At 42.4% G+C, this 18458-nt stretch overlaps 1 protein-coding gene across 39 annotated transcripts in view; it reads left to right on the plus strand.

The window, feature by feature from the left end:
- Positions 1–18458, plus strand: part of ptprda (protein tyrosine phosphatase receptor type Da) — a 348859-nt gene that overhangs the window by 198349 nt on the left and 132052 nt on the right. The window contains exon 1 of one of the 39 annotated variants that reach the window (XM_088990304.1): positions 17928–18255. The exons of the other annotated variants lie outside the window; for them this stretch is intronic. The gene's annotated coding sequence lies outside the window, so the exon portion shown is untranslated. Of the gene's footprint in view, positions 1–17927; positions 18256–18458 lie in introns of those variants that run through there. 39 annotated transcript variants of the gene reach the window in all.

Raw genomic sequence — 18458 nt, forward strand, 5'->3', positions numbered from 1 at the left:
TCACTCGGGACCGCTACATCCACGACCACGGCTTTCCTTTCCCCTTTATCTATGAGTGCCATGACCATCTTGTCAGTCTGTATCTGGAAGTCCCACAGGATCTTTGCTCGGTCATTCTCTACTATCTTGGGAGGTGTTTCCCATTTTGACTTTGGGGTTCCAGTCCATACTCCGCACAGATGTTTCGGTAGACTATGCCAGCCACCTGGTTATGGCGCTCCATGTAGGCTTTCCCTGCCAGCATCTTGCAGTTATATGTGTTGGATTGTCTCAGGTGCCTCTTTGCACAACCTACACCTTATATATATATATATATATATATATATATATATATATATATATATATATATATATAGCGGCCCGGTAGTCGAGTGGTTAGCACTACGGCTTCACAGTGCAGAGGTCGCCGGTTCGCGTCCCGGTCCGGCCTCCCTGTGTGGAGTTTGCATGTTCTCCCCGGACCTGCGTGGGTTTTCTCCGGGTCCTCCGGTTTCCTCCCACACTCCAAAAACATGCATGGCAGGCAGATTGAACACTTCAAATTGTCCCTAGGTGTGAGTGTGAGAGTGACTGTTGTATGTCATTGTGTGCCCTGCGATTGGCTGGCAACCAATTCAGGGTGTCCCCCGCCTCGTGCCCGAAGACAGCTGAGATAGGCTCCAGCAACCCCCGCGACCCTAATGAGGAATAAGCGGTACGGAAAATGAGATGAGATGATATATATATATATATAAACCATCCGCACTCACACTCGCACAAAGGGATAATTTAAAGTCTTCAATCAGCCTGTAATAAATGTTTTGGGAGGAAAAACAGGTGACCCAGGAAAAACCCACGCAGGCACCAGGGAGAATATGTCAACTCCAAATAAGGCCGCAGCTGGAATCCAACCTGGTCCCAATGCACTGTGATGTTGACAGCCCAAACTATTATTTTTTTTATTACCAAAAACATTTTGGACAAGTTTATCAGTTTGCCCAGTCCAAATCATGAAGCTAGGAAAATAACAGTGGCATTTTTCAAAATATAAAACAAGTTCAATGACTGCCAGAGGCTGAGCTGCTCTATATTTGTTTACGGATTAAAATGAGACCGTTACGCTTCCCTTTCCCTTCCTAATATGTTCCGCATGGGAATGCCGCTGTACCGAAAAAAAAATAATCCAAATACATGTAGAATTACCTCGTAGCTGCGAGGCATCAAGTCTAATTTCTTTCCCGCTTCGCGTCTTACGTCCGTGATGTACAATATCGTACTTGTGACGCTCCACCAGCGACAGCATCTCATTAGTACAACAAAAATAAAAACGCAACCCTTTTCTGTTCAATGTCCGAGCCATATTGTTTTCTGAATCTGATTTCTATTCCATATTCTTATCGATTGAAGGTGTCCAAAACACATTTCCTGCTTTTTGTTTTATAGAGATTTTCCAAAAATAATTTTCAAAACATTTTTCAAATCATTTGCACCGCCCTACCCACTCTCGAGAACTTGCACACTGCACGAATTGAAACAAGGGCACAGAAAATCCTACTGGACCCTCCACACCCTGCCCATATCCTTTTCCAGCTACTCCCCTCAGGCTGGCGCTACAGACGCCTGCGCACCAAATCCAGCAGACATTTAAAACAGCTTCTTCCCCGAGCCATTAACTCTCTTAACAGTAACCCATATATAACTGTATAGTGCCTCAATGTAGAAACATTAAGATACTAGTGCAGTGTGTTCTACCAGAGACAAATTCCTTGTGTGTTCTATATATTTGGAAATAAAGATGATTTTGATGTTGATTCCGATAATATGTTATGTATTTTGTAACTATGTATAATAATATGTATGATAATATGTATCATAATATTTATAATAATTCACAAAAATCCTGATTGATTCTGGTTATTTTTTTACAATTTTTCACTGGTGTTTTACTCCATCTTTCAACACAGTGCCTAACGTACTGCAATAAATAAATAAATAATATCAAATACATACATACCTACATATGTACGCACACACGCACACACACACACACAGACAGACAGATAGACAGACACACGCGCACGCTCACACACACATACACACATACACACATACATACATACATACATACATACATACATACATACATACATACATACATACATACATACATACATAAATACATAACTCAACCCATAAATAAATACATACATAAATAAATAATCTTATCAGTTGTCCATCATGGACTTAATCTCTCTTTTTTTTCCCAAAAGCACTCAGTCATTCTCCTCCCTCCCTTATTCCTTTTCAAAAGGCCCAGTAATTAAAAGTCGTCTTCAAGTTGACTTGCTACAGCTTGACCCAAAGCCTCGGCCAGGTTATCAGCGTCGGGGGTTAAAGCAATCTCTCCTGCAACTTCCACTTTAGCAGCGGGAAGCCTGATGCATTTCTGCACATCTCTGTCCGAAGCTAAAACCATTGGACAAAAGACTTTCACTGAAGCTCAACAATAATGCCGTATGGGTGTTGAGTTCGCCATCCTTGCTCCGTGATTAAAATAATCTACCACTACACGTCAAAGAAAACGCAAAAAAGAGTTTCTTAAAAAAAAACAACAACAACAGTAAATTTTGCATTTAACCTTTTTGTCATGACGTGAATTAAAACATTCCATAGAACAATATAGTCAATAAAAGTCCTTGACGAGAAATATTGATTACACCGTTTGATAAAGGATAATGCAATGTTCCCTCTACTTTTCAATGCTTCTGAGTGTTGACGCAAATTGCGTCAGCCTTTCTTGTACTATGTTGAGCAACATCAGACTCTCACACTGGCCCTCAAACTGAAATCTGAATAAATTACCTGATATATTTACTGTTTGCATTAAAAAATAAATAAATAAAAGTATCTCTCCCTCTCCCTCTCTTTCTCTCTCTCTCTCTCTCTCTCTCTCTCTCTCTCTCTCTCTCTCTCTCTCTCTCTCTCTCTCTCTCTCTCTCTCTCTCTCTCTCTTTTTTATGCATTTTTTCACTCCTATATGTCAATCAGATATGGTAAATAATTTGTTTCATTTCGTGATACATGGTAACACAGTGGTTAGCGCTTTGACCACAGAGTAAAAAGGCAGAGGGTACGATCCCGAATCCTGGCTTCCTATGTGGAGTTTGCATGTCTTCCTCCCCTTTCTTAATATATGCATGACAGGCTGATTGAACACTCTCGACTCTCCCTCTGTGATGGTTGTTTGCCTCTGTGTGCCATACGATTGGCTGGAAACCAATTCTCGGTGTCCGACTGCCTCCTGCCCGATGACTGTTGGGATAGGCTCCACCCCCTCTGAGACACTTCTGAGGATAAAGAAAAATAGATGGATGAATGTCTGATGCCATTCCAGTCCAGCCAGGTCAAATCAGCTTTATTTTTAAATATGCTTCATGTTCAACATACACCGCGGATGAAATTTCTTTCCTCTCAACCAGAGTGCAAACATGAAGCGCATGTAAAACACATGCAGCTAAAAATAAGAACAGTGAAACTAAACTGCATTCCAACTCAGATTTGATGTATTTATTTATGTAATGCACTCTATACATTTGCTGCGCACTGGGGGGGTTGGATAAATTTGGTAATGGAATGAAAATCATATCAGAAGGTTGTTGTGAAAAGAAAAATACAGAAAACGTTTTTTTAATCGGTCAAACTGACCGGATTTTTAGGGAGGGAATCTTATTGGGTCAAACTGACCCAAAACATTACTTCCATTCTGAAGAGAATGGATCCAGCAGTGGCTTTTTACAAATGTAATGGCATGTTTTCTGATGAAAATTGAAATAGCAAGTCACCCGTTGATTACATTCCACTCCCAGAGGGGGCGCTCATGTACCTTACATGCCAATAAAGTTTTTTTCTTTCATGTAACACTAAAATCCAAACACTGATTAACTCATTCACTGGCAGTGATGTGCAAAAATGTTTCCACTACTGGGCCAGGGTTTTTGTCATTGACACTCGAATTCCAGGACCCACAGAATATTGAATTTTAAGACTAGATAAACATTCAATGCAGAGTAAGAAACCTTAGATTCTCTTCTTTCATCAGAAAAAAAAAATAGTTAATTCCTAAATGATATGATCTGGAGTTATATAAGCTAAAAATGCCGGCAGCTGTCTGAAAATACAATGCAATACATACATATTGGTTTATATAGAGCTTTAACAATTGCTAAAGCTGGAACAAAGCGCTAAAATGGAAAAAATTGGAAATGCTGCCCCCTTGTGGAAAGGAAAAAAAACATTGCCGGAGGCCGTGAGCAGCGCTTTATCGGCACCCAACTAAGAAAAAACAGTGAATGAGTTAAGGTGTGAGGCACTTGCTATGTACATCGTTTTTGGGTGACTTCCGCTCAAACGCAATGTAGCACCAATGTGTCCAAAATGATAGCAAATCCAGTTTGTCCTTCCGGACTGCCTCTAATTTGACATGGCTGATTTACTCGCAGAGCAGTAAAGCGCACTTTCACGTATGGAATCCACCGGCGCTCTAATTTGTCAAATTAAAACCTTGCAAGATCTTGCAGTGTATTTCATATTGCGATTGGCAACACAAATACCTTTCGGAACGGCCGATTACACACACGTCGAGAAGGTTTTACCAACAGATTTGCTGCAATGCAAGAGCATGGCGCGGTTTTTGTGACCCACAAAACACGTCAAGTTGAGTCGTGCGGCGCAGTATGTCAGGCAGTGACACAAAACTAATGCCATGTCACACAGACTGTCAGCAGATTAGCCGGTGGATTACACGCCGGCCATTAGATGTGCACACAGCGACAAAGCCACAAACATGGCAGCGAGAGAGCGAGAGATGCACACAGATGTTGCAACGGCTGTATGCCTGGCGACGCCATGGCATAAGATCCAACTTGGATGTGCTAAACGCTAACTGCTAAAAGATCCCCCCTTTTTTTATTTAAATGATATTATCGCAAACCAGGTTGTACCTTGAACTGGTCAACAGTGAGTCGCAAGGCACAAAATCAGGTATCGTATTTTCCGTATAAGGCGCACTCACAAACCTTCATTTTCTTTAAAAGCTGACCCTGCGCCTGATACACCGGTGCACCTATATGACTGTCACAATGACTGTCAGCAGCCGTCCACTTAATTTTCCCCCAGTATATAAATCAGCATTTCATTTCGGTCATCTCTTAAAATTACTTCACCATGGAAAATTGGACGTTTTTTGCTTGTTTTTTTATTTAATGTTGAGGAAAAAAAACATTTGTTTATTTCTGAAAAATGTATGGCCAAAATATTCAATCAAAAACCCCAATGATTTTTTTTAGGAAGGAAAATCGTGTGGAGTTTCGTATTGTGACAAAATCTGATATGACCCTGGAATATTTTTGCTATTTACATTATTCAGCATCTGACTCACAGTTATGTTGAAATTTCATTTAGCACAGCACCATTTAATGCAAGGGTATCACAGTCATTTTTTGCTGTGGGCCACATTCTAGCTACGGCTATCCCTCGAGGGCCGTTATGAATTTGGGGAAGCCATGAGAATGTTTCATAAAAAAAACAATGACTACTATTATTGTGGTTTCATATGACAATTTTGTTTCGGACTTTAGCAAGCATCACGGTACTTGATTTGCTTTCGCGGGACGGATAAAATGATGTGGCGGGCCAGATTTGGCCGACGGGCCTTGACTTTGTCACCTGCAGTCTAATGCACCCCAGCCTCCACTGTAGCATCTTATAATGGTGTGCCTTATAGAGTGATACCTCGATTTACTAACCCCGTGACTTACGAACTTTTCAGTTAACGAACATTACATGTATGAAAATTTTACCTTGGCATACGAACTTTACCTCGTGCCTCAATGAGTAATGTGTTGTTGGCGAACAAGCCCATTCTTTTAACAATGAAATGGCAGCCGTTTTTGTCCTCTATTCCCCGCCCCTATTCTTCGGTTAAAGCTACGTGATTTGGTCCAGAACGCAGCAGTGGGGGTTGGGGGGTGGTTTAAACATTAAAGAGACAGGCAGATGACAGTGAGAGAGTTTCAACTTTGATTCAAAGGAGTGTAGACTGCAAGGCTCAATCAGGCTCCACAAACAACGCGCACAAGCCTTCTTTGCTAACCTCTTTCTCTGTATACACCCCTGCACCTCCCATTCCACCACCAAGTCTCCTTATCTACCGTTCTTCCACTCGATATAACAAGTACTTTCCGACCTGTGCTGATATTATGTTAAATATAGCTTTCTTTGCGTTTTTGGGCCTTTTCCACTGTCTCAAGAAGAAAAAAACTAGCTAGTCCAGGGGTGGGCAAACTTTTTCACTCGCGGGCCGCAATGGGTTCTAAAATTTGACAGAGGGGCCGACATCTTGGAGCAAGGCAAGACATCTTGGCGTGACGTCACGAATAAGGGGGTGGGACCTTCTGAAACTAGCCATTTCCGGATTCATTTTGAAGTCATTTTTATTGGTGTTTTTCATTTAAGTAAAAATATTAGCCTGCGTGTTTTGGGTATTTTAGATGCTATAAAACGTTTTTCTGATGTCAGTAGGAAACAAAAAAAATGGTGCCGGTTGTCCTTTAAACGTAGTGTGTACAAACCTCATAGCACAGTAAGAACACTAAAACCCAATTTATTAACTGTCTTTCAAATTTGAAAAATATCCCTGATCAATTAATAAATTTGTCTCAAGGAATATGCAAGATATGGCATTTACAGACTATTTCGCAGATACTGGGAGGAGGAAATGGAAATAGATTAAAATAACATATTCACTGTGATTTATCAAGATTGCGTCTGTTTTTAATAAGTTTCAATCGAAGAGGCAAAGTTAAGAAATCAACATTTATTGAAAAATGGAATCACTTTCAACATTCAAAACATATTATTACACAACGAAATATTCAAGCTCAATAATACCTACTTCTGTTCCGCAAAATCATGGATGGATTGTCCTGACCGCGCCTCTACAAAACCTTCACGGACGCCCTCGCCTTCACGCACAAACAGTACACGTGTACCGTCGCCAAGCACACAGACATAGGCTACCTGCAGTTGAAATTTGCATACTCGGCACGGCAGCCAATCAGAAGTCTGCTTCTTTCTTCCGGACTTTCGCAAGTGTTCAAAGGCTGTGCATTTGCATCTCATTTTCCAAAATAGATGCACAGAACCTCAGCCCAGAAGAAAGATTCAAAAGAAGCTAACAACATGTGTGACGCTACAAAACGTAAATTTATATCAAACCGTGACTGTAAAGTGTACGTGAGAGTTATGAAAGGGGCTTAGTGGCTCATAGCAAGCAATGCAAACATTGCATTGTGCACCATGGTGACAAATGACTACTGCAGCGAAATATGCAACCTTGGACATTTACTGTAAATTAAGCAAGGTAACATTAGTGGTAGGTACAGCTTTAATTAATATAAAAAGCTTTGTGACGTTTGTTTTTTGAAGTTGTGAAAAGCTGGGCAGTTGACTTTTCTGAGTTGTCTGCCCTATTGTCCGCTACCTTTTTGTCACGAGTTTCAGACACTGTTTTTACTATAATTTCGACAAATTCGGCAAATTCGGCGGGCCGGATTAAAAAGCCTAACGGGCCGTATGTGGCCCGCGGGCCGTAGTTTGCCCATGCCTGAGCTAGTCACTAGTTTTACTTTTTTTACCGACCATATTGCAGGACCAATGTGATTGTTTTGCCGCGTACGGAGGCACAGACTGATGTGATAGATTTTCAAAATAAATTAGGCTGTGATGATCAATAGTATAATTGTTGTTTGTGTGCTGAATGTCCCAAGTGTTTAGCAAACGCAGAAATTACAGATAATGAAAGCCTTTGTTTAGCAGACACGTTGTCTATTCTAAGACGTATGCAACATATTTCTACAAAGTTACTTTTTTTTCAATCCGGATGATAACAAAGACGACATATTGAGCTGTTGCCGATGGATATATTTTCCGCAACGGACCCCAACGGAGTGTGGCGACCATGCCACTTTTTGGGCTTCCGCTGTTGGGAGTTTTATTTTGACGATGATCCCTTTGGCCGTCCCTGCCACAGAGGAGCTTTAGCCACATGTAATGCTGCATAATTGCCTTCTTGAGTTGCCCGGTGGGGGATTCATTTCCGAGATGCTCTTTTGGAGCTGAGCGGAGGATGTCAAGTTAACCGCGGCTAAATGGAAATGCTGATCTTCATTCAGAGTGAGAATTGTGTTTAGAAGAGCCTTGCTGTGTTCATCGAGCGAGCGAGAGTAATTGGGGGACGATGTGATTATTTCTTGGGCCCGCTTTGCATGCACAGCTGCCTGTGTTGGGCACCTCAACCTGTGGTGCATTGGAATAAACTCAGCAGTTGGGTGAAAGAGATGAGAGATGTGGATGAATCCCCACACGATAGTTCAGTTATTTCCGTTATACAAAGCGGGACTGGTATCAGGAAAAAAGAACGAGGGAGGGATCGCCCCCCTCGCGCCCTGATTGGTTGACTCCTAACAAACCATAAAAACTAATTCCGTACCGGCTAACCCTACTAATGTCACGCAGGAGCCGTTCCACCGCTTTCAACCGCCTCGCCCGCAAATGCAAGTCGAGGGGGCTGCTTTCGATTAGCCAGAGAAGGAGAGAGTGAGGTGGAGAGGGGAAATCAAACTAATTTGCCTTTGCCGCTTTTTACGAGCATTTAATTTGAAACAATTAAGATATTACGGCACAGCAGATTCACAACACTGGAGTGACAGCTGGGAACCATCCCATAAATTTCAGAGCTGGTGAACGAGGCACCTTGCCCTCATGACGCTATTTCACCAACACGCTGTTGACTTATTTCTTCAGTTGTCCGCTGCCTGCCTGATTCAGGCCATAAAAATGGAAAATATTGCTAAATAGTTCCAAACCCTGATACAGTCATACCTCATCTTACGGACGCGGATGATCATTCGTCTTTGTGTGCCCTGCGATTGGATAAACCTATCTTAGTCTCAGAGACAATTACATTTCACAGCAACAAAGTGAGGAAAGTAAGAGGAAAGGAAATGAAGAAGTCGAAAAACAAAATACAGGAGCTACTGTAAAGCCAGCCACTCTCGCGGCGCCATCTTAAGAATCAAAACAACAACAAAAACTAAAGAACAAATAATGTGACGCAACACAACAACACAAAAGACACAGTCATTCAATCTTAAGCACTCGCTGCACCCTCGCTGTTGTACGAAGCAGATTTTGATGAAGGAAGAGAGGATCAAAGCCTCCTTTTCACCAGTGGATCAGGGACGTCATGGTGAAATGTGCACCTCTTCTACAAGGTAAATGTTGAACGCAAACACAAAGATGTAGCATCCATGATGAAAAGAGACTGCCTCACAGCTCCTGTGCCACGTAAATCCGCTTCAATTTCAAGCCGCAACAGTTCCACATTGACGAGCAACTTGTTCAGGGTGATTTTTTGAGGATAAACGGTATGCGAATATGGATGTATAGATGAGGTAACTATGCTTAAACCAAAACTAAACGCTAACCCCTAACCCCATCAATAATCAATCGGGACAAATTAAGACAGAAAAGAAAATTGAGTAGCAACAACTTCCAACCCCTAACAATAGCCACCAACTTGGGGGGGGGGAAGGGGGCGCTATTGACCTGACTTGGTAGAGCGCTAGCAGCGTGTGTTGAGGCTGCAAACCTCGAAGCAGCAGTCTCCGGTTCCTCTCAAGCAAGTCATTCCCTCCCTCCTGCTTACTGTGTACTTATTGGCGATGTCAAATCCATTCAAGGCAGAGATCCCCCAAATAATAGACTTAAAAAATGACCTCCAACTCTTTCCTCAACCCTCCTACCCAAAAACGAATACAGCTTACAAACTTAATTGGTTCCCAGAAAGTGTGTGTAAGGCGACAAGTTCGTCTCCCGAACATTTATTTCCCATAGGAAACTATTATAATTAGAATAATCCGTTCCCAGGTCCCCATAAACATACTTTTCTACTAAATAAACCTTAAAACTACACAAAATATACCTTATTTTATGTATAATAAATGTACTATTGGATTGTAATTAACGAAATAAACTGTAGTGTATAATAAAGTTATTTGATTTACCTTTGTAATGGTCGTTGATGTAGTTGCCTCTTGATGATATCAGAGTGAAGTTGCCGTGCTTTCTCGGCAATAATAACCCCAAACACTGTTCCCGACGAGCTGCTTTTCGTTAATCCAAATCAACAGAAGTTTTTCAACCTCTTCTATTGCCTATGACCGTTGCTTAGACAACACAGAAACATCCTTAGCCACACGTAACAATTGTCGACTTAGCATACTGGTACAGTGGAACCTTGGTTTACGAACTTAATTGGTTCCCAGACAGAGTGTGAAAGGCGAAAAGTGTGTATCCCAAAAATTAATTTCCCATATGAACGCATTAAAATGAGAATAATCTGTTCCCAGGTCCCCATAAAACATAATCTTCTACATTCTAATTTTCTAAGCCTTAAAACTACACAAAATATACCCTATTTTATGTATAATAAATGTGCTATAGTATTATGATTATATAAATAAACTGTACTATACAATAAAGTCATTTTATTTACCTTTGTGATGGTCGTTAATGGCTTAATGGAATGGAGTGTCCGGTTTCATCAGCATTAAACACTTGATGAGGAACATAGGCTTCTTTCACCATCTTGAGGAATGATCCCTTGTAGGTACTTTCTGTGTGATAATTGTATCTAGTTCTTCATCAATTGTGATCTGTTTAGCTGAGTTGATAGTTTTTTTGCATCAAGTGTACATATGACTTGTGCGGGTTATTTGTAGAGCCTGATTGATGGGATATTTTCTATCCATTTTCTCTCTATTCTCACACTCTCACACTTTTTTTTTGTTTGTTTCAAGCTCTGCCATCTCCCTTTCGTGTGTGTGTGTTTTTCTCACTCTCTCTCTGTCTGCCTGTCTCTTTAATGTTTAACCACCCCCCCCCCCCCCCCCCCCCCCCCGCCCCCCGCTGGGTTTTTGACCAATCACGTGACTTTGACCAAAGACGCCATTTTGTTTTTTGGAGAACGGCCTCACTCTCTCTCTGTCTATAACCCCATCCCCCACTGCTGCGTTCTTGACCAATCACGTGGCTTTAACCGTAGACTGGGGGCGGAGAATAGAGGACATAAACAGTGGCCACCATTTTCTTGTTAGGAGAACGGGCTTGGTTGCGAATGACACATCACTCATTGTGGCAGCTCCGTGTGTATCCCGAAAAATAGTTAGTCTGCCAAGGTAAAATTGTCATAAATGTAACGTTCGTAAGCCGAAAAGTTCGTAAGCCAACGGGTTCGTAGACCAAGGTTTCACTGTACTGGGACGCTAAGTCACACAATCTTCTTTGGTCCCATAAAAGCAGAAGTATTCCACTCAATAATAAATCACGTCTGCACTGAGTGCACTCAAAGAAAGTGGGTATGGAAAATTAGTCCGCCAGGCACCGTGTCGCTGTGAGGTTTGGTTCGTCCGCCGAAAAATAGTTTGTGTGCTAAGATTATATTCTCGCGAATTTAATGTTCGTCAGGCGAAAAGTTCGTGAGCTAAAGCCTTTGTAAGCCGAGATATCCCTGTATATGAAAAGTGCAAAGTATCGCTCAGGCCAACCCGAACAATAATGCTTACATGCCAATATCTCGAAATCTTCATGTTAAGACTTGAAATGAGGTGAAAACTCACCCATAAGACCAAACCAACAACTCCATTGCCACCCCCTTTACCAAAACTTCTGGAAGCAGCACAGCCCTCTCAAATAAAAACAGAAATGAAGATTGTGCATCAGGAGAGGCAATGGGATGTAACGGTGCATCTATAACTGCCCCCCACTCCTCACCACCACCTCAACCATCAATTTGAATTGAAGATAGCCTTGTCAGAAAGCAGCCATGCCGTCTACATCGCCCCACCCTCAACAATGGCGTCGAAGGGCAAAAGTGATGAAGGTGCACTTGTGAAAACGTCACTCGTGTGGACGGCTGGCCCGAAAGTGTGTTTGTGTGCGCGTCGGCTTCTGTGCTTGACAGATAGCAGCAGCAAGCTGCCTTTCATGAACACTGAACTGTAAAATGGAGGAGCCTCCGCAAACAGTGGCTTGTGATGAATAACCCATGTGGGGGGACGGCGGGGTGGGGGTTGAGGATGGTTCTCGTAAATGCTCACCAAATGATTAAGATACAAAAGAGATGCATATTTATTTATTTTTTTTGATGCATTGGTTTTGTGGGAATGTGTGAGTTTGCAAATTGACAAAGGATGGATGGCAGCATTCCACAACATGAATGTATTAAAGTCCAGCGATTCCATGTTGGTTTTCCTTATGTCATCCAATTACAAAGTCTTCCCCCAAGATTTCGTTGTAGTGGCTTTCAGAATCATTGCCCGCCTTATTAAATGGGTTGATAATCACATTGGTTATTGATTAGTTGTCCGGCTCCCAAATTCAGTGCAGGAAAGGCGTGATATTGTTTGAAAAAGTACTTTCATAGTTTGCATGTCAGTGGAATTTAACCTTTTCATGCAATCTATAACCTGACAGCAGGATGAGGTGTCCACTGAAGTAGTTGTTGTACCCCAAAGGGTTAAAATGGCTCCCCAGGAATACTTTTTGGCGCAGACGGGTGTTAATTCATCCTCCTCAACTGCTTCATCGCTGCTTCTCCACATTGTTCCAGTTGGGCTCCCGGTTGGACCCAATTGATACTTACAAATCATTGCGTCCAGCGCAGACGCATCAAGCCACTTCCCTACGTCATACGCAGTCCTCGACCAGGAAGTGCTCAGAACGCAAACTAATGAGACTGTGTGGGGGGGAGCGAGGGGTCACGTTACATTTGCATGGCTCATGGAAGGTGAAGCTGTTTGGGTCAAAAGGAGAGTTCAAGCATTGGTCAGACCACACAATTTTTTTGTCTTTGAATTATTTTGTATTCCAGTTGTCTGATCTCACAAATGAATCCAATTGGCCAAAAATGTTAAACTGATTCATGATCAATACAATAGCTTGTATTATTTTTCTGGATCAATCTGTGCCACATTAACAACCAAGTTGGGTCCCAAAATCTCTCCCCACGCTGGGCTGCTTTTTTAACTTGTGACTGCTTATTCAATTAAATTCAATGTCATTATATCTAATGTGTCAAATTAATTTTTTGTCGCATGTCACATTGTAGTTATTGTTTCCTTTCGGGGGGTGTAATGAATTTGGGGAAACCATTAGAATGTTGAATCCCCTCCACGTATTACATATAGAGCGGACAACAAATTAACAAATAACTAGTTTTCAAATTTGAAGTCAAAAATAATGATTGTTATTGTGGCTTACATATGACAATTTGAAATTTTGGTCCAGAATTCAGCAAACATCATAGAACTTGAAATGCGTGATTTGCTTTTGCGGGCTGAATAAAATGATGTGGCAGGCCAGATTTGCCCCCCGGGCCTTGACTTTGACATAATGGATTTTTGAGACACAAATCGCCATTCTTTATTTGGTATTTACTACCAGCTGTTCATTAGCTACACAGGCTGGACTAGCTCTCCCCGCCTTTACAATCACCGCCAATAAATGCGACATTCTTCCTGAAAAAAATGTTTGTTTTATTTTCCAAAGCTACAACCGTGTTTTTTCAATGTCGCATTTTATATCCAGCAATCTCAAATGAGCCTGCACCCCAAGAGAGGGATTTTTGGTCCCAAGGTGAGTTATGATCTGATAGTAAAGCCAAATGGCATGGGGCCAAACCGTAAACCGCCTCTTCGCTATCACGTATACATAATAACACTAATCCATCTCTACAATCATTTCCATCATAAAATGGCACATTCTCTTCAATGCCACTACTCCCGAGACCTCAAATTATAGTGAAGCTTGAATTGCTCCAGGAAGAAAGCCCAAATGCTCAGCCGTCCATCACCTTTGACAGATTCTAAGATGATTTTGTCTCAGCCAACGGACCGCAGAGCTATGTGTTTTTATTGTTGTTATTATTGTTGTTGTATTGTTATTATTATTTTGGTGCCATCTGAGAGACATCACCTCGGAGATGGAGACCCTCCGCACTTCTCACTGCTCTTGAGTTGCTTGGGTTGCGACCATAAACAAGTCAGTCTCCCGCCACGGTCTCAACATTGTATGGATTAGATTTATCCGCTGAGTAACGATCGCGATAGCAAAGCGGCGCGAGTCTTGCCTGATGGGGAAATTAATTTTACGATGGGTGGTTTACTTGATTAGGAATTGTGCGAAAAACAGGGAGGAGGAAGGCTCAGAACTCTGCTTTTGTGTCAAGACAACATACTGCCATTCGCATATTAGCCCAACTTTTTTTTTGGACCGACAGTTGAAAGAAAAACCCCGGCCCTCCCCTCTGAGAAACAACAAAATATCTGCTTATTCTGAGTGGCTTCTCAAAAGTGTACATGACCCTTGACCTCGCTTGCTTCATGTGTTTGCATTGTATTGAACTAGCATCGCGCTACGAGGCATATCAGTAGGCCCGCAGTTTCTCAACACCCACACAGGCACGAGCAGTGTCCAGTTTGCACAACTTGCGAGAACTTGAACTGAGCAGTATACAGAGCAGAGAAAATATTGTTACATTTATTACAGCTATGCAACATAAAGCTTGCATATTTTTGTTTTCTTTTTGTGGGACCTATGCTCAGCCTTTCACCAAAAACCACATAAAACATTTTGCATATTATGTGCTCTGATACCACAAGGTGGCGTCAACCCTCGAAAAGTAATTAATCAGCATCAAAGAAGATTGTGACTGCCTTAATTGAATCTCTAAGGAGTTTGGTTTAGCCTGGGTTGTTCGAGGAAGTGACGGAGTCTTCGCCAAATGTCCACATGCACAGCATTCTTGCCCTCTGTCAATCGTCAATTGCTGATTTTAATCTTGTCAGATTCATTTAAAATGGAAATGTTTTTTGATGTCGTTGTGTGCTAGTTTTGCAGTTTCATGTGGCAATAAATAAAATGCAGATTTTTTTTAAACTCATTCACTGCCAGACGATGTGCAAAATGTGTCCACTGCAGTGCCAGGGTTTTTGGTCATTGTCACTTGAATTCCAGGACCCAAAGAATATTGAGTTTTAGGACTACATAAACATGCAAATCAGTGTAAGAAACCTTAGACTCTCTTCTTTCATCGGAAAAAAATGGTTGATTCCTAAGTTATATGGGTCTGGAGTTGTATGAGCTTGAAATGAGGGTGGCTGTCCATAATACAATGCAATACGGTATATACATATTGGTTGATATAGCACTTGAACAACAACAGAATCTGGGAAAAAAACGCTAACATGGAAAAAAAGGAAATGTTGCCACTTTGTGGAAGGGAAAAAACATTGCGAGAGGCCATGGTCAGCACTTTATCGGCCCCAAATAAGAAAAAAACAAAACACGAAAAGGATAGGGAATGGCGCTCGACGTCGTACTTTCAATTCCCGAATAAATTTGCGAATGGGAGGAAATTAGATATACAGTGATACCTCGGTTCTCGACCATAATTCGTTCCAGGACCCTGTTCGAAAAGCGATTTGTTCGAACACCGAAACCATCTGTTTGCTCCTGTCACTTGCGAGTTAACAGCGGGTGGGGGGGGGGGGTGCCTCTCCCGGCCGCCCTCCACCTGCTGTCAATTCTCTAATCACGGACACGGGGCATTTATACGGTTCGCGATCACCTCGCCAATGCCAGATGATTGACTCACCTCGCCACCGTACCTGGACTCTTCCTTCGATGCGCGAGTGTATCCGGTCCGAGGTATTTTCCCCGCGTCCCGTAAATTTATGTCATCTTCCGGGATTGCATAATTTTGCACGCTCATGTGCCATTAGCTTTTTTTCCGTAGTAAGCGGGTCGGATCACCCCCTGCCTTCTTACTCGCTGTGTTTTCTTTTATTTGTGAATAAACATCCTGCTTGGGTAGTAAGTCTCTGCCGCCTGCTTTGGGATCCCAAACATTCCACTACGTTCCGACGAGTCAGCTGCCGTCACTCTCGCTCGGAACGTGACACCTACGGATGACTCGGCTACAGGATGTTCTTTTCTCTTCAAATATCTATCTATCATTCACTCTCACAGCAACATCAATAGATTTCACAGCCTCCTTATTCTGATCGTACATTTCGCCATGCTGTATTCCCTAGCCGAGCCAGATCAGACACTCGCACACCTCCTTCATATTTTGTGATTATTTCTTTCTTAAATGCAATAGTTGTACGCACTGCTTTTCTTTTGTCACTTTTAGGAGCACTTACTTTCTTCGGAGGCATGATTAGGGGCAAAAACTCTCCGTACACCTATATTAAACGCAGAGCGAAACGCAGCACGTCCACAAGCGACAACAGTTGGTCACGGAGAGAGCGACACACCCATGCGCCGCTCAGCAACCCACCCTCGCCTACACACTCACGCATCGTATTGGCGTTCGAACACCGATTGGTTTTCGAACTACGAAGCGAGAATATCTCGAATATTTTGTTTGTACTCCGATTTTATGTTTTTATTTTTTTTACAGGGGATAATTAATTGCTTGAGGTTTGCTCTTCACAAGATATCTGAGTGCTGCAGGTTTTACTGCATACTTTATTCACGTGGCAATGCATTATTTCCTCTCCGGTTTGTAATCAGTACACGAGGCAAGTGTTCCCAATCAAATGCCCCATCGTTAGGAACCCCCATCTTCTCCCCCGTTGACCACAGAAAGGACCTGAGCATGAAAAGCCACAAACTCTAAAGGTCAACCGACGTCACTTTTTTGTTTTTTAACTGACATCAGAAAAAAGTTTTATAGCATCTAAAATACCCAAAACACTCAGGCTGATATTTTTAGTCAAATGCAAAACACCAATAAGAATGTCTTAAAGTGTCCAAAATCTGCAAAAAATTGAGCTGAGAATTGGGCATTTTCAGAAAGTCCCAACCCCAGTTCGTGACGTCACGCCAAGACGTCTAGCATTGCTAGTGAATCAAAACAATTGCTTCAGATTCGGAGAATATGCTTTCTTGTTACACATCCAGTTATGAATATGATTCAAATAGTTCTGAAGAGGAAAGCATACATGTTTGCAATCGATTAAATAATTTATTTGTGTCATTTTGAGGCAACATTGGGGGTAAATCTCTCAACCAAAAAAAAAGGCACAAAATGGCGACCTCCTGTGGCACCTCTGTTTCCACAGGCTAATAAATTCCTTATATGGCGCTTGGAAGGCCCTCTTCTGGCCTTCTAGTGGCTTTTGGGTGCAACACGAGGTCCCCAGACCAAACAAGTACAGCAAAATATATTGACGTGTTGGAAGGATCAAGAGAATGCGTCTTTTTTTACGGTCCTTTAGTGACGTCACGTACGGACTCGTCACCAACTCAAAAACAAGACTTCCGGAGTATTCAGCGCGAGTCTTAAAACGTAAAATATAGCTAGATGCGGTGGAATCTTTGTAAAATACGCTCAGTAGAAGTCATTTAAAGCTATTTTATAAATTATGGAAACAACTTGTCCGGAGATGTCGGTTGTCCTTTAAATCATTGTCCGAAGTGGACCCCATCTTTTTTGATATCCTGTGATATACTGTGGATAGGCGGTGTCTGTACTGATAATAATTATATAAGTGAAATAAAATGGGGCTTTACAAGAATGTATTCCTGGGTAGGGGTCGGGGGGGGGGGGGCATTGTGAGTCTATTTTCATGAACACACGCGCACGTATACGTACCGACCTGTGTGGGCAAGCGAGAGAGAGAGAGGGGGGGGAGAAAGAGAACGAGAGAGAGAGAGAGAGAGAGAGAGAGAGAGAGAGAGAGAGAGAGAGAGAGGGGGGGGGGGGGGGGGGGGGGGGTGCAGTGGAGGTGGCAAGCGTGACGTGCAAGCGGTACTTTCGCAAGCCACAGTCTCGCAGCGTTCACGCCAATGGTTGCGCGGGACGTAAACGGAACCGTCAAAAACAGAGATTATTCTCACTCTAAATAACACGAGACACGGAAGAGAAGGAGGATAAGAAAGAAGAAGAGTGTCGGATCTGGGGTTTTCTTTCCAGATCTTTGGGTTTCCCGATGTTGTTGTTGTGTCTTCTACCGGACTGTCGTGGCTGGATTTTAAATAACAAACCCAAAAAATAACTTCAGTAACATTAAGAAAACGGCGCCCACTTTACTGAAGACACACAAGAAAAAGACGAGTTTGAAAGTGATTCCAAAAAATGCTGTTAAGGTAAGAAGAGTGCGAACGTGAGTGTGTGCGAGTGTTTGTCTGTGCGTGTGCGTGTGAGTGTGCGAGCGAGACAGCTGGGGTGCCGCAGTGATTTCAGGTGCGCTCAGCTGTCACCCGCAAAACATGCTTTGACTGGACTGCTGATGCATTTAGGAGTGACTCGTTTTCCCCCGGCAGACCTACATGCCAGTTTGACGGTATTC

The sequence above is a fragment of the Hippocampus bargibanti genome, linkage group LG02 (assembly GCF_051943395.1).
Source record: "Hippocampus bargibanti isolate YZ-2025 linkage group LG02, ASM5194339v1, whole genome shotgun sequence".
NCBI classification, from domain to species: domain Eukaryota; kingdom Metazoa; phylum Chordata; class Actinopteri; order Syngnathiformes; family Syngnathidae; genus Hippocampus; species Hippocampus bargibanti.